Raw genomic sequence first — 15,129 nt, 5'->3', positions numbered from 1 at the left:
AATGGAGTTTGCGCGACCAGGCGCGATGATGCGTCCGGCGACGCAATGGACGCGATTGAGCGACGTGAGATGCCGCGTGGCGTGTAATTTCGCCTGTCGCGTGAAGTTAAAAAAATCTGAACTTTTGGCGCGTGTCGCGTCGCGACAGCCAATCAGCTTCGGGACAGTCCTATGTTACGCATTCAGCTCCCTGCTCAAACAAAACAACATGGAGGAGAAGCTAATAATAGCCGTCTTGGAGCACCCAGAGCTATACAATACATTTAGCTAGCTGTACAGAGACCGAAGCAAGCGGGAGCAGACTTGGCGTGTAGTCAGTGAGGAGACTGGTGTACCTGATATGTACTGAATGATCATTTTAGCACAATTTATAGGCACGTATCGTAGCTACGGTAGCACAGGTTCAATAGATAGTGTCGGCAACTTTATTGCGATGTTGAAATTGTTTTTCTCATCAGCAGACCAATGCCGAAAGAAATGGAAGTCATTTTGGGACACATATTCATGCGAGAAAAAGAAAGGAATGGAAAATAAAAAAAGCAGAGCTGGAGCTATTCAGACAAAACCATGGAAGTACTCTGCGGTTCTGTCTTTTCTCGAGCCCTACTTGTCCCCAAGGAATACTAGTACCAACATGGAGCAAGGTGACGAAGACAGAACCGCAGAGTATAGCGATACAGCTGCCGCTAGTGATTTCTGTTCCACTGCACCATCGCCAGCATCAAGTGGGAGGGCAGGTACGTCACTGTTCCCACACAACTGGGATTTTACACACGCATACTGCATTTATTCCAATCTCAAATTATTACAGATGATCCACAAGCACAGTTGGAAAAGGAGGGAACTTCTGACTCTCTTGCCTGTACTTAAGAGTTGATGCCAGGAGGTATGTACAGTAATTATGTTCCACAAGATGCGGAGGTGCAAAGGCATATTTTCCACTCTTTCCTCCAAATATCCTGATGAGTTTGATGCATTTTATTAAGCAGGTGCAATATACAGTATGTACACATCCACAAAATAAAGCTACTTTAAATAGTACTTGTGTACACTGCACACAATTGTTTTTTACTTGTCATTGTGACTACTGCACATTTTATGCTGATATGATTGTAATTTGGTACAAATGTTACAAAACCCCTTATATGTTGTTTGTATTCAGGAAAGAAAAGGAAACGATCCACCGGAAGAACTGAACAAGACATCAATGACACAATGCTTCAATATTTGAAGCAGAGAGTTAATTTTCTGCCAGCTCCATCCGCCATCCAATGATGAAGATGAGCTCTTCATGAGAAGCCTGGTTCCTGCCTTGAAAAGATTGCCACAAGACCATAAACAATCAATTAAATTGCAAATCCACAAATTAATATACGATTCACAAAGTTTTACTTTACATTTAGAACAAATTCCAGAGTAAATACTCTGGGTAGCAATCTTTTCAGGGCAAGAATCAGGGTTCAATGTCAACAGGACAACATATACTGCATATATACAACATATACTGTATATATTTTTTTGTTCTTAGTTTTTTTTTGTTGTCCTTTACATTGAAACAGTTGAGGTAATATCATTATGGATGTGTGTGCGCCTTACTTTATGCCTCACTTGACATTCTAGTCATGTTCTAAGATCAGGGGAGTCATTAAATTCAGCATTTATTCATTTATCACTATTATTTACTTGCTAAATGCATTGTACCTCACAATGTAATAGTATTCAAACCTATAATCTTATCAAGGGGGAAAATATGAATACAAATAATATGGTATCATACATGCACAGATAATATATATTTTTTATTCTATTCAAATATACTTTATTAATCCATCCAGGGTTCCCTCATGGAATTTGAGCATTTTAATATGTTTTATATACATAACATTTAATTGTATGCATATTTTCATATATAAAGATAAATCTGGTGCATAGAATTGCTGAAATCTTGCTCCTTAATATATGTGGGTGGCTCTGCCATGGGACCATTCCCTCTGCTGAGAAGAGGTGAAGGCCTCCCTGACCCTCATAGCTTCTTTTGATGGGTTGTTCGAAGCTACTCTTCCAAAAGATGGCAGTGATTCTTCCTCCTCAGCCTGGATGCCTCGTGCAGATGCCTGGGCAGTTTTCCGCAAAAAGTTGTGCCGAAGACATGTAGCCTTTACACTCTTCTCTGCAACTTCTACACGCTCCTCCATGGCACGCCTGTACATCCTCCACTGTGCGGAGAGGATGTCAAAGGCATTCTCTACCACCAGACAAGCTCTGGAGAGACTGTAATTGAACGCCCGGCATGGTGCCGGGAGGATGCGCCCTGGGAATGGCCTCATTAAATGTTGCTGCAGTGGAAATGCCTCATCTGCAACAAAAAACATGTGAGTGAACTCCTAGGTCATCAGCTCCTGGTAATAGCCGGCAGGTGCAGAGTTCCAGTGCACAGTGCCTGACCAAAGGCTGAGTTGGCCAATATCCCGCCATCGCTGGTTCTTCCATAACCCCCAACATCAATCACCCGGAAGCATTTTTCAGCATCTACAACAGCCAAAAGAACCAATGAATAGGTTCCTTTGTAATTACAGAACTGGGAGCCCGAGTTGGCAGGGGCTTTGAGGAAAACATGCTTTCCATCCAGTTCTCCACAGCAAAGAGGAAAATTCCATCGCTCCTCAAATCTTTCTGCAACGGACCTCCACTCCTCTGTAGTGAGAACAGCCATGAATTCACCAACAAGGCAGTCCCAAATTGCTATTGCCACATCAGGGACAATCATGGACACAGTAGAAACCCCTACACGGAAACTGTTGGCAATGGTGCAGTAGGAGTCACCTGTGGCAAGGTATCTGCAATACATAAAACAGTAAATGTACCACTTACATTGAACTTGACAACTATCACCATTCGTTGACTGAATTATTTTATCACCATGATGTCATAGTTTGATCAAATATTTTGCCCATTTCATTGACTTTTGTTTGTTCATCATAGCATCATGGCGTTTATGCGTTTCAACATAGTTTAGCTACTTTAGCTAGCGCTGTAAACAGGATTGGTCCGACTCCACAAAAAAAAAAACCTTGCCACTCACCCGAGACAAATAGACAGGCGTTCCGCAGTGCAAATGGGACGCCTGAAATTGATGTCCATGCGGGTGACTCTTGAACAAATGCAAGCCAACAGGTCGTCGAATTGGGCAACTGTCAACCTCATATAGCGCTGGAAACGGTAGTCATCCAGACGCAATTCAAGGACCAGACGATGGTATTCCCAGAGTTGTTCCCGCATCTGGATGGTTTAATGAATCCAAACACGACGGCCTTTGGCACGTTTCTGCCAAATCCAGTATAGTGCAAAGGTATCAACAACGTCGTCCTCCATAGCTGTTTTTTAATATGGCAATATGGCTGGCGGCCCTGGCTGGATTGTTGCGTCAGCAAAGCCCCTCCCCTAGCGTGACAATGTCTCGCGTGACAAAAGTGATCTTCATCTTGACCTTGCGACGAAGCACTTCCCGTTGAGCGTAAACTACACGCGTTGTCGCGTTCCATCTGAGCGGCATTAGACTTATGCCTTGGTTTATGTTTTTTGACGCCACCTGTGGTCACTGTTGGTGGTGCATTTCTAAAGAGGAGGAGGGGTGTTCCAGTTGTGAGCAGTTATGTCGATGCCACACGATGTTGTCTGTACTTATGAGAGCTGGCCCACGACTGTCTGTAAGTCGTTTTCTTTAATGGAATATTACTTACGTTAATATGCCCATGCTTGGTCATTTGTGTTATTTGAGATAATAAGCTGGCTAATGTTAGTTTATATCAGCAGTTTATACAGTGCTGCCTTTGTATGGCTTGTTAGCATTTTCGTGTTAGCATTTTCGTGGTAGCTCATTAGCATTTTCATATTTTCATTTCCATGTTGATTTAATTTGCACAGTTGTCTACATTTAGTAAGATGTGATTTTCCCATATGTGTACTTATGTTTGGTGGATATTCTTCTTTGCAGATTTACAAAATATAAATGAGTGAGAACCACACAGAAGAAAAGAGGTTGCACTCATTTTTTGTTCACTGTCTGTCTACCTTGATGAAAGCCTCCTTAACATATTGGGAGGACAGAACAGATGTGATCCGTACTTTTTGTCATAAATCCCCAGAAACTGTTATTTATTACATTTATTTTGATATTGTTTGTAAGTTTATTTTGGCATAATGTTTTGTTTGGCTTTGTTGAAAATAATTAAGAAAATTTATTCTATTTATATATTATAAAATTAATGTTTTTGTCAAAATACCACATTAATTGCACCAAATTTATTGGAAGAAAACCATGTTTTATATGGCGTTATATTTGTGCCACAATTGCGAGCGCGCAAAAAAAATTTGAGCGAAGAAAATAAAACTGAGTGGGCGAAAACAGAGTTTGAACGCAGGAAAAAAACCCTCAAAATTCCTTGTTGCTCCCTCACGATAGCCCTCTCTCGCTCAACATCTCGCTCTTGCTCGCAATATTCCTCCCTTCCTCGCTCAACATCGCGTTTGCGAAACATCGAGTTCTCGTTCGCTCGAGTCATCCTCTGTTTGTGTGTGTTGTATTAATAATGCACAACACACTTATAGCTTGTTTATGCATCGGATTACTGTTGCGGCTCAGCTCACAGTATAGCGGCAATGGCGCTACCGCAAAGCATGTCGGGAGGTTGCCCGACTAACATCACGTGTAGTTATACTAAACATCCAATAGGTGGTACTATAATACCACCCATAACATCTCTCTTTTCTTTAAGTAACCCAAAACTCAAAACTCTTTTATAATAACATTAAAGAACCAGACAAGTAATAAACTTCATTGTAACAGTAAAACAGCGCCCCTTCCATCCCCCCCTCTGAACCCCAATGCCTCCAGATGCAGACTGCTCTAAGCCAGACTCCTCTAAGCCAGTTACCGGGTGTTGCGATGACAACGGCTCCGCCATACGTAAGTCGACCCGGTTGCAGCGATAGAGAGCACCCTCAACCTCCACCAGATAGGACCGTGGAGCGACTTTCCGCAGACACACCCCCCTGTGCCAAATGCCCGTTCTGTCACCCGGCAGTGGCTTCAATCGAACCGCCTCACCCACTGAGAGCTCAGGCAAGTCCTTTGCAGACCTGTCATATATGAGTTTGGAGACTTGTTTCCTGTGGCGCAACTTGTCAACCACGCCCACAATGACCCGCGGTTTGAGCAGAGCAGAAGCCACCGGCAAAGCCGACTTCAGGCGCTGTGCCATTAGACGCTGGGCAGGACTGCTGTCCATCGCCTCTGTCGGGGTGTTTCTCCACTGTAATATTGCTTTCAAGGCATCCTTGCCTTCACGAAGGGCTTTCTTGCATAGATTCTTAGCGATTTTAACAGCTGCCTCTGCCTTCCCATTGGCCTTGGGATGTCTCAGCGAGGAGGTGACATGCTGAAACTCCCACTCCACTGAGAACTGTCGGAACTGAGAACAGGCAAACTGAGGCCCGATATCAGTGATGACCCTGTCGGGTTGACCATACCGGGCAAACTGAGCCTTGCATCGCTTAATCGTCGTCTCCGCACTGAGGTCCGGCAGTACATCAATTTCCCAGTAGTCTGATTAATGATCAACCATGAAGGAAAATCATATTTTTCAAATTCAATGTATCAGTAAAATAGTGTGTAAATGGAACTGTGTTATTCTTACAAAAGTTGAGATGACGTAGTGTCAGTATAAAGCAGATATAGTCTTGGCCCAGGAGAAATAAAGACAAGTCGGCACCTCCAAAAGGAACAGATGGCATCCCCTGACACAACATTCCACCAGGAGCAAAAGGCTAGGTGTGGCCTTCAAGAGAAGATATCAGTCAGGGTTTATGGTGCTCAGACTTCCTCCCGCTTCAAAGAATGGCCGGCAGAACAAAGACTTTTGAAAACACTATCCCCACGCAAACAGACCCCCACGCACACACGCACACCCCGACATGCACGCACGCACGCACGTGCACGCACACGCACACACACTTGCAGTCCACACTGCCCCAAAAGGGTATAAGAACTGTTGAAGGTGAAACGTTGCCATTTTCTGCTCAGACCCGTGGCAGGACTGGCCCGAGGCCTCGTGTACTTTCCCACTCTGTCTGGATTAAATCAATTGTTTCACTATGTTGTGGTATGGGCGATCTTTCAACAAAAACGAACACGCTAGGAACTAGTTTAAGACAAGAAGCTTTTTCTAGATTTCTTCAACCCCCAGCAGAAATTCTTTCCCACCGTGCTGAAACAGATCCAGGCTCACAATCTGCCAGGGGCGCGTAGGCAGTTAATGGCTCAGCATTGTCTCTTTCTGTTGCTCTACAGCGTACTCATTGCATATTGTGCACATAATAACAAAGTCTTTAATGTCAAATTGCATGCCAGGCCAGTATAAAGTCTCCCGTGCCTGTATGTAGCAGGCGTCGCAGCCAATGTGACTGCAGTGCACTCTGGCTAGCATTTCAGCTCACAGTGATTTAGGGATCACAACTCTCTGCCCTCTGAACAACACCCCATTTTGAACACTCAACTCCTCTTTGATGGGCCAGTATTCTCTCACTGCCATCTCAGTGTCGTCCTTAATGGCTGGCCAGCCATTCAGAATGATAGCCTTCACGGCTTGCAGCTGTGCGTCCTTGTCTGTGTGCCGCTGTATCTGCACCAGTCTTTTGTCAGTGACGTTGAGGTAGTCAACCATATTTATGTGCTCAATCGCACGCCGCTCATCCACTATACTGCGTACCTTGTGCTCCGCCTGCAAAACCCTGGGATGAGAGCTGGACGCAACAGCCCTGCTCAGCGTGTCACTCACAAACATGTCCGGCCTTGGCTTGTAAACAACTTGCAAGTTGTAGCCTTGGAGAGCAAGAAGCATGCTCTGCTAGCGCTTGGGGGCATTCAGAAGGGGCTTGCCAAAGATGGGTATAAGGGGCTTGTGATCTGTCTCCCCCGTGACCATATCTCGACCATAAAGATAATGATGAAAACGCTGACAGGCGAACACAATGCTGAGGCACTCCTTCTCCATTTGTGCATAGTTCTGTTCCGTGGGTGTACGCGCCCTTGACGCAAATGCAATGGGTTGCCCCTCCTGCATCAGACAGCAGCCCAGGCCATGTTGACTGGAGTCACTCTGCACTGTGACGGGTTTCGTGACATCGTAGTAACGCAACACTGGAGTCATAGTCAAAAGTATCTTTATTTCTTTGACAGCTGCATCATGTTTTGACAACCAGTGCCACACTGTGTCCTTGTCAGTGAGTCTCCTCAGAGCCTCACAAACCTCTGATAGCTGTGGAAGAAACTTGGCCAGGTACGTAACAAATCCAATGAGTCTCTGCACACTCTTGACATGTGTTGGGGCTGGCATATCCAAAACAGCCCTTACTTTCTCTGGGTCGGCCTTGAGACCCACCGCTGACAATATGTGGCCGTGGAAACGCACTTCAGACACCGTGAATTGAAGCTTCCTGACACTAAGCCGCAACTTGACCTGACGGCAGCGGTCAGGAAGGGCTACTAGCTTCGCATCATGATCTCTGCCTGTCTCCTCTTCGCTGTCACCGCAGCCCACCACCAGGATGTCATTCGTTATAGGCTCCACTCCTTGAAGCCCTGCCAACAGCTCATGCTGCCTCCTTTGGTAGACCTCCGGAGCCACCGACACGCCAAATGGAAGTTTCAACCACCTCTTCCGGCCCCAAGGAGTCCAGAAAGTGGTCATGAAGCTGCTGGCTTCATCCAGCTTACACTGCAGAAAGGCATCTCTTGCGTCCACCAGTGTGAAAACTCTGGCTTTAGGTAGCTTGTAAAGCACATCCTCCAACGTGGGCATGATATAATGCGATCGCTTGAGTGTGCGGTTGAGGTGATGCGGCTGTAAACATGTACGCAACTTTTCTGGTCTTCTGACAATGACCATGTTGCTGATCCAGTCCGTCGGTTCACTGACAGACTTGACCCTTGGCCCTCTGCTTCATATCTGTCCAACTGAGCTTTCACAGCGTCCTTCAAAGCCACAGGGACATTGCGTGGCGCGCACTGCACTGGCTGAATCGCTGGATCCAGATCAAAGTGAACTTCTCCGGGGAGTGCCTCCACCGGACAATCTCAAACTCCAGGTTGTATGTGCGGCCCTGCACCTCACAGTCCATAGTAGAAACTCCTAATGATGGAAGTTCATGGTCTGAATACAGCTTGAGGGTGGTGTTGCTCCGCTTCAGTTTTTCTTTTGGAGCCAGTCTCTTTTTATCTCTGAGACTCATGACGTTGCAAGTAGCTCCCGAATCAATCTGGCATTTCTGTAATGCTCCGTTCAGCCGAAGATTGACAAACCATTTTCTGCCTTTTGTCCTCACAGCTCCAATGCTTTCCACAGCATACACATCATTTGTTTCCATCACAGAATTATCTTTGTCAATGTTCAGTCCTTCAGCTATGTGTAGTTTTCCTTCCTTTCTCTTAGTTTTGTTGCAAACTCTTGCGAAATGATTCGCTGTTCCACAAGCATTACAATTCTTGCCATATGCTGGGCAGTGTTCCTTTCCCCACCCATGCAATGTGCCACAGTACTTAGATGTGGAGGGGCTCTCATCCTGTAATCTGGGATGAGCACTCATTCTCTCTGCAGTGCTAGATTGTCTTTTGAAGGGATGTTTTCCTACGGCGTTGACACTGTCCAAGTGAGATCTTTCCTGCTTCATAGCTCTCAACTGCAGGTCACTCAACTCAGCTGCTTGACATGCTTCAATAGCGCTGGTGTGCGTCAAGTCCTTCTCCCGTAGCAGCCGTCTGCGTGTGCTCTCATTAGCAATGCCGATAACTATTTTGTCTCTGATCAACTCATCCCTCAAGGCGCCGTAATCACAGGTAGCAGCTTTCTCTCTGAGTCGAGTCACAAAACAGTCTATTGGCTCACCTTCCTCCTGTTTACAGCAGCCGAACATGTAGCGAATCCAGGATGACAGACACGTCCGCCTGCTCCGCGTTAGTCAGCGTCAGGTTGTATTTGTAGACATGCCGGCACTCCGCTCCCATAATGCTCCTCAAAGTCGCCGCCTGGACCTCCTCGGGCTTGCTTTTCCAGCCCCGTTGCTAAAGCATAATCCTCATATTCCGCTCGGAAAATGTCCCAATTCGCACTCAGATTGCCGTTGAGTGTCATCGGAGTTGATGGGGGTATGTTTGCGGCCATGCCTATTTCCTGGTTCTGCTCCGGTGTATCAGACATTCACAGTCGAGCACGATAAACTCACTCGCCAGTGTCATGCAGCCGTTAGCGCCGAAGTACGTCCACTTCTGACACCATGTTTGTGTGTGTTGTATTAATAATGCACAACATACTTATAGCTTGTTTATGCATCGGTTTACTGTTGCGGCTCAGCTCACAGTATAGCGGCAACGTGCAGTCATACTAAACATCCAATGGGTGGTACTACAAAATACCACCCATAACATCCTCTGCATGCGCTCAGTTCTGCTCACACGTTACGTTTGTGCCACAAAGATAGCCAATCAGATCTTATAAAAGCACATTGATTGACGGCTTGGTATCCAATGAGATTGCTTGCTGTGTTCACCCGGAACGAGGAAACGAGTGTGCGTCACATCGACTTGGGCAGGAGGAAGTGGGTTTATATCATTAAAGTACAAAAACTACACAAGATAGTTCTGTCAAATGATATGATACAGCAATAAAAATAATATTAAAAGTAATGAACATACATTGTTCCCAAAGAAGTCTACCTTCTCCCGCCCAAGTCGGTGTTGACGCACTGTCGCAAGCGAGAGCGAGATGTTGAGCGAAAGTGGGCTATCGTGAGCGAGCAGAAGGGAATTTTGAGCGAGCAACTTCTTTTCAATTTTTTTTCCTGTGCTCAAAATCTGTTTTCTCTCGCTCAGTTTTATTTTCTTCGCCCAAAAATGTTTTTGCGTGCTCGCAATTGTGGAACAAATATAACGCCATTTTAATGTGTTCTGTAACGAGGTTAAACAAAACATTCTTCTAATTAGATAATCAAAAGGCTCAAACACAATAGAGATTTGTAAAAAGTAAACGTATGTAAATAGTTTTTTTGTACCCCTAGCATAGTTATAGAGTTATTTATTTATTAATAAATTTTGTCTATTTTGTTGTTTTTGGTCTCCAATTTATTTTATATTGAATTTATTGTCTCTGTATTGTTCTTTGAGATGCTATACTAATGTTTGTTTGTTTGGTATACATTTTGTACTTTTTTGTACGTTAAAACTACAGAAAAAAACGATCCGCCACATTGCCACCTTCAGATGAAGAAGACACAGACGCAGAAGAAGAAGAAGAAGAAGAAGAAGAAGAAGAAGAAGAAGAAGAAGAAGAAGAAGAAGAAGAAGAAGAAGAAGAAGAAGAAGAAGAAGAAGAAGAAGAAGAAGAAGAAGAAGAAGAAGAAGAAGAAGAAGAAGAAGAAGAAGAAGAAGAAGAAGAAGAAGAAGAAGGAGGAGGAGTTTTTTTTTTTAAGGAGGATAAAGGACGTAAGGAAGGGAAAGGTCGCTATGTCTACTTATTTATTGCATGTAAGGCGACTGTGGACTTTAAAGGTAAAGACCGATGAAATGTTGTAAATTTTGACGAACATTAGATGTGCCCGCACACGATATTAGTTTTCCCTGGTGATGGTTGCGGCAACTTTGATTTGTCGGTCCGTGTTTCCAGCTCAAGGGTGATACAGAAAAAAAGAATATAAAAACGACAGTCGTGAAAGTAGTAAAAGAACATCAGAATCACCTTTAATGTTACTGTATTAAAACAGTGAAATGAGAGGTGTGAGAGTGAGCTAAAGTATTAAGTGCCAATTTGAAACAAAATACTGAAATGCTATTGATTGGGGAACATACACGGTCGAGACAGTGCCCATTCACTGTCGGAAGATTGTACATTTCGGGATATTGCATCTTTTTTTTCAATTGCACGTTTCAAGTTGCTACAGCAGTCTTGGGTTTAAGATGTATTTAGTGCAGCTCTTGGGACGCTATCCCTCAGTCGGTTTGTCCTATAGCGTTGGCCCGAGGGTAAGAGTTCAAAAAGGTGGCTGCTGGGGAGGGAGGAGTCCTTGGTGATAGCTCTGCTAAGGTAGGCCGGTGATGTTTATCATTCCCTGCAGCGCTTTCCTGTCTGGAGATGTGCACCCTGCGTGTCACACCTTAGGGCTGCACGAATGATTGAATTTTAATCGTGATCGCGATATTGGCTGCCACTTTTATTTAAGATGATAATCGGCGATAATAACATTTAAAAAGCGGCTACGTAGTACTGTACAGTATATGTCAAATCAGGCAATTTCAGTCATCCTACCACCAGGGGGCAAACGCAAGGGTCTTAATTAAGTTTCGGGCAGAAAACATTGGCGAAGGAGTTCTTCGGTGATTACGTAAACAACTTCTGGTGACCGCGCACACAGAGATGAGCAGTCTGGCGATTAAAAAAAAAAAAAAAAAAAAAAGCTTTGAAGAATTTCAACGACAACCAGGTATGGCAAGAGTACCCCAAGACAAGACATAAGTAGCAGCGTATGACAAGACAATCCAACAGGACGAGACAACGTAATACAACTCTGACTGTGGTTGTCCCAGCTGTGTGCATTTGAGGTAGTTGTTAAAGTTCTAAGTGTAATCAGTAGTGCAATAGAAGTATAATTATAGATAAATATGGCAGCAGCAAGTCTGTGCAAATTTTGCAAGTGCATGAGCAAAGTTTGAGTTTAGGTGCGGGGAGTCCAATGACCTAAACTTCGTCTGCCAGCTAGGTGTTTCTTCTGGCAGGGGCTGAATGTGGGAGGGGAGAGAGAGAGAGAGTTCATCAGTTTCACGGGTGGGAAAGGGGAGAGTCTCACGGCCTGGTGGATGAAGCTGTTCCTGAGTCGGGTGGTGCGGGAGCGGAGGCTCCTGTACCTCTTTCCGGAGGGCAGGAGGCTGAACAGACTGTGTGCTGGGTGGCTTGTATCGGTGATAATTGTGATGGCTTTGCGGCTGAGGTGGATGGTGTACAGATCTTGCAGGGAGGGGAGTGAAGCACCAATAAGCCCCTCAGCGGTCCACACGATGCCTTGTAGAGCCTTCCTGTTATAGTCAGTGCAGCTCCCGCCCCACACGGTGATGAAGCTGGTGTTGATGCTTTCAATGGTTCCTTTGTAGAATGTGGTCATGATGGGTGGCGCCACACTTGCCCGCTTCAGTTTGCGCAGAAAGTAGAGACGCCGCTGTGCTTTCTTGGCCAGAGATGCAGTGTTGGTGGTCCAGGAGAGGTCATTGCTGATGTGCACCCACAGGAACTTGGTGCTGCTCACCCTCTCCACTGCAGCACCGTCAATGGTCAGTGGGGGGTGTTGGGTGTGGCCTCTCTGGAAGCTGATGAACATTTCTTTGGTCTTGCTGATGTTTAGCAGGAGGAGGTTGTCTTTGCACCATCTGGTCAGAAGCTCCACTTCTTTCCTGTAGTACGTCTCGTCGCCGTTGGAGATGAGACCCACCAGTGTTGTGTCGTCAGTAAACTTCACGAGGTTGTTGGAGCTGTGGGTTGCTGTGCAGTCATGTGTCAATAGGGTGAAGAGGAGGGGGCTGAGCACACAGCCCCCCGTGCTCAGGGTTGTTCTGCCTGAAATGTTGTTGCCAACACGCACCGCTTGAGGCCTCTGGCTGAAGAAACCCAGCAGCCAGTTGCAGAATGAGGTGCTGAGGCCCAGTTTGTCCAGTTTGCAGGTGAGTTGTTGTGGTATTATGGTGTTAAACGCTGAGCTGAAGTCTATGAACAGCATTCTCACATATGAGTATTTCTTTTCCAGGTGGGATCGCTTTGCCTTGTAAGCAAACTGGTACAGGTCCAAGCTGGGGGGCAGGATGGATTTTATGTGTGACAGGATTAGTCGTTCAAAGCACTTCATGATGATGGGCGTCAGTGCTGGACGATAGTCGTTGAAGCAGGATGGGGAGGATATCTTTGGCACAGGTATGATGGTGGCAGCTTTGAAGCCTGATGGCACAATGGCTTGCCTCAGGGTATGATGGTGGCAGCTTTGAAGCCTGATGGCACAATGGCTTGCCTCAGGTGGTGAAGATGTTTGTAAAAACATCTTTCAGCTCCTCTGCACAGTCTTTCAGCACCCTGCCAGGGATGTTGTCTGGACCTGCTGCTTTCCGGGTGTTGATGGCGGAGAGTGTCCTCCTCACCCTGGCAGCAGACAGGCGAAGAGACTGTTCGTGCGAAGGTGGTGCTGTTTTCTGTGGGCGAGTGTTGTTCTGTTCCTCAAAGCCTGGAAAGAAACTGTTTAGGATGTTGCGCAGGGTGATGTTGCTCTCACAGCTTTGTGGGGCAGTTTTGTAATCTGTGATACCCTGAATGCTCTGCCATAGGCTGTGTGCATTCTTGCTGTCCTTGAAGTGGGAGGTTATTAGGGCCCGAGCAGCTACCGCTGCGAGAGCCCTCTTGTTTTTCTCCGGATTATTATTATTATTAGGGCCCGAGCAGCTACCGCTGCGAGAGCCCTCTTGTTTTTCTCCGGATTATTATTATTATTATTATTATTATTAGGGCCCGAGCAGCTACCGCTGCGAGAGCCCTCTTGTTTTTCTCCAGATTATTATTCTTATTCTTATTATTATTAGGGCCCGAGCAGCTACCGCTGCGAGAGCCCTCTTGTTTTTCTCCGGATTATTAGGGCCCGAGCAGCTACCGCTGCGAGAGCCCTCTTGTTTTTCTCCAGATTATTAGGGCCCGAGCAGCTACCGCTGCGAGAGCCCTCTTGTTTTTCTCCAGATTATTATTCTTATTATTATTATTATTATTATTATTATTATTATTATTTAATGTGCAGCGCTTTTCCATTTTTGAGGGCCTAAACATGCACGAAAAGTCACCAAAATTTGCACATTTGTCGGGCCCGGTGAAAAATTGGATATTTTCGTGTTTCCCAAAACAATGCAAAAAAAATGGCTCTGCAGCGCCACCTAAGGTTGAAAAAGTGCACCTGGTCCCGGCCCGTTTGACCTAGAGCTACGAAAATTTTTAGGCATATGTAGGACCTAGAGACCTACAAAAAAGTCAGCGCGAGCCATGTGCTCAGATGTACAGAAAAAGAGTTATGAATTTTTGAATGTGCATTTTTGGCCCATTTTTGCACGTTTGCAGGTCCCAAACTGCTCCTTGTTTCTCCTAAACGCTTTACTCAATCACCTTCAAATTTGCTGTGGTCCATATTCACACATAGGGGCACAAGTGGGCAAAATTTGGTGCAGATCCGCTGACATATATGATAGGGGCGTGGCTTCAAATTATGTGTTCAATTTTTCCTTCGCCAAGAGTGACATAAACCTTAATAACTTTGTTGTACTAGCTTAAAAAAATCTAAAACTTCATAGATACATGGAAACTTATGTCTTTAACACGTTTGAAAAAAGTTTTTTTAAATACCTACTAGCGCCGCCTAGTGGTTGATTAAAATGTTATTTTTTACACTTTCATGTATTGTGCTCAGTCTGTTTGAGTAAAACAAATGAAAATTGGTCAGAATATCATTAAGACATGGAATATTAAGGTTTTAAAATTTTCGACTTTTCGATAATGGGCGTAGTCTGCACGCCACCTCAAAGTCAGATGACTCGCCAAAATGAAAAAAGTGGCTGTAATTGGCCCCAAAATGGCCTTATGAGTGGAAAATAGCCTCTCACTCCCGGCCCGTTTGACCTAGAGCTCCAAAAATTTGTAGCCTTATGTAGGACCTCGACCTCTACAAAAAAGTCAGCGCGAGCCATGTGCTCAGATGTACAGAAAGAGAGTTATGCATTTTTGAAGGTGCACCTTTAGCCCGTTTTTGCTCATTTGCAGGTCCCGAACTGCTCCTTTTTTCTCCCAAACGCTTGACCCGATCGCCTTCAAATTTGCTGTGATGTTTTATCTGACTGTGAGGCACAATTGTTCAAATTTTTGTGACGATCCGCAATCAAATATGGTGGGGGCGGGCCTTCATATTATGCCTTTGATGATTACTTTTCCACATGTGAAACAAATCTTTATAACTCAGCTTTCCAAGCTTGGAAAAATCTGAAACTTCACAGACACATGGAGACTCAAGCCC

The sequence above is a fragment of the Hippichthys cyanospilos genome, chromosome 5, assembly GCF_059441005.1.
Source record: "Hippichthys cyanospilos isolate Australia breed blue-spotted pipefish chromosome 5, RoL_Hcya_1.0, whole genome shotgun sequence".
NCBI lineage: Eukaryota > Metazoa > Chordata > Actinopteri > Syngnathiformes > Syngnathidae > Hippichthys > Hippichthys cyanospilos.
The sequence above is the reverse complement of the archived record's forward strand: the minus strand, read 5'-3'. Positions refer to the sequence as shown.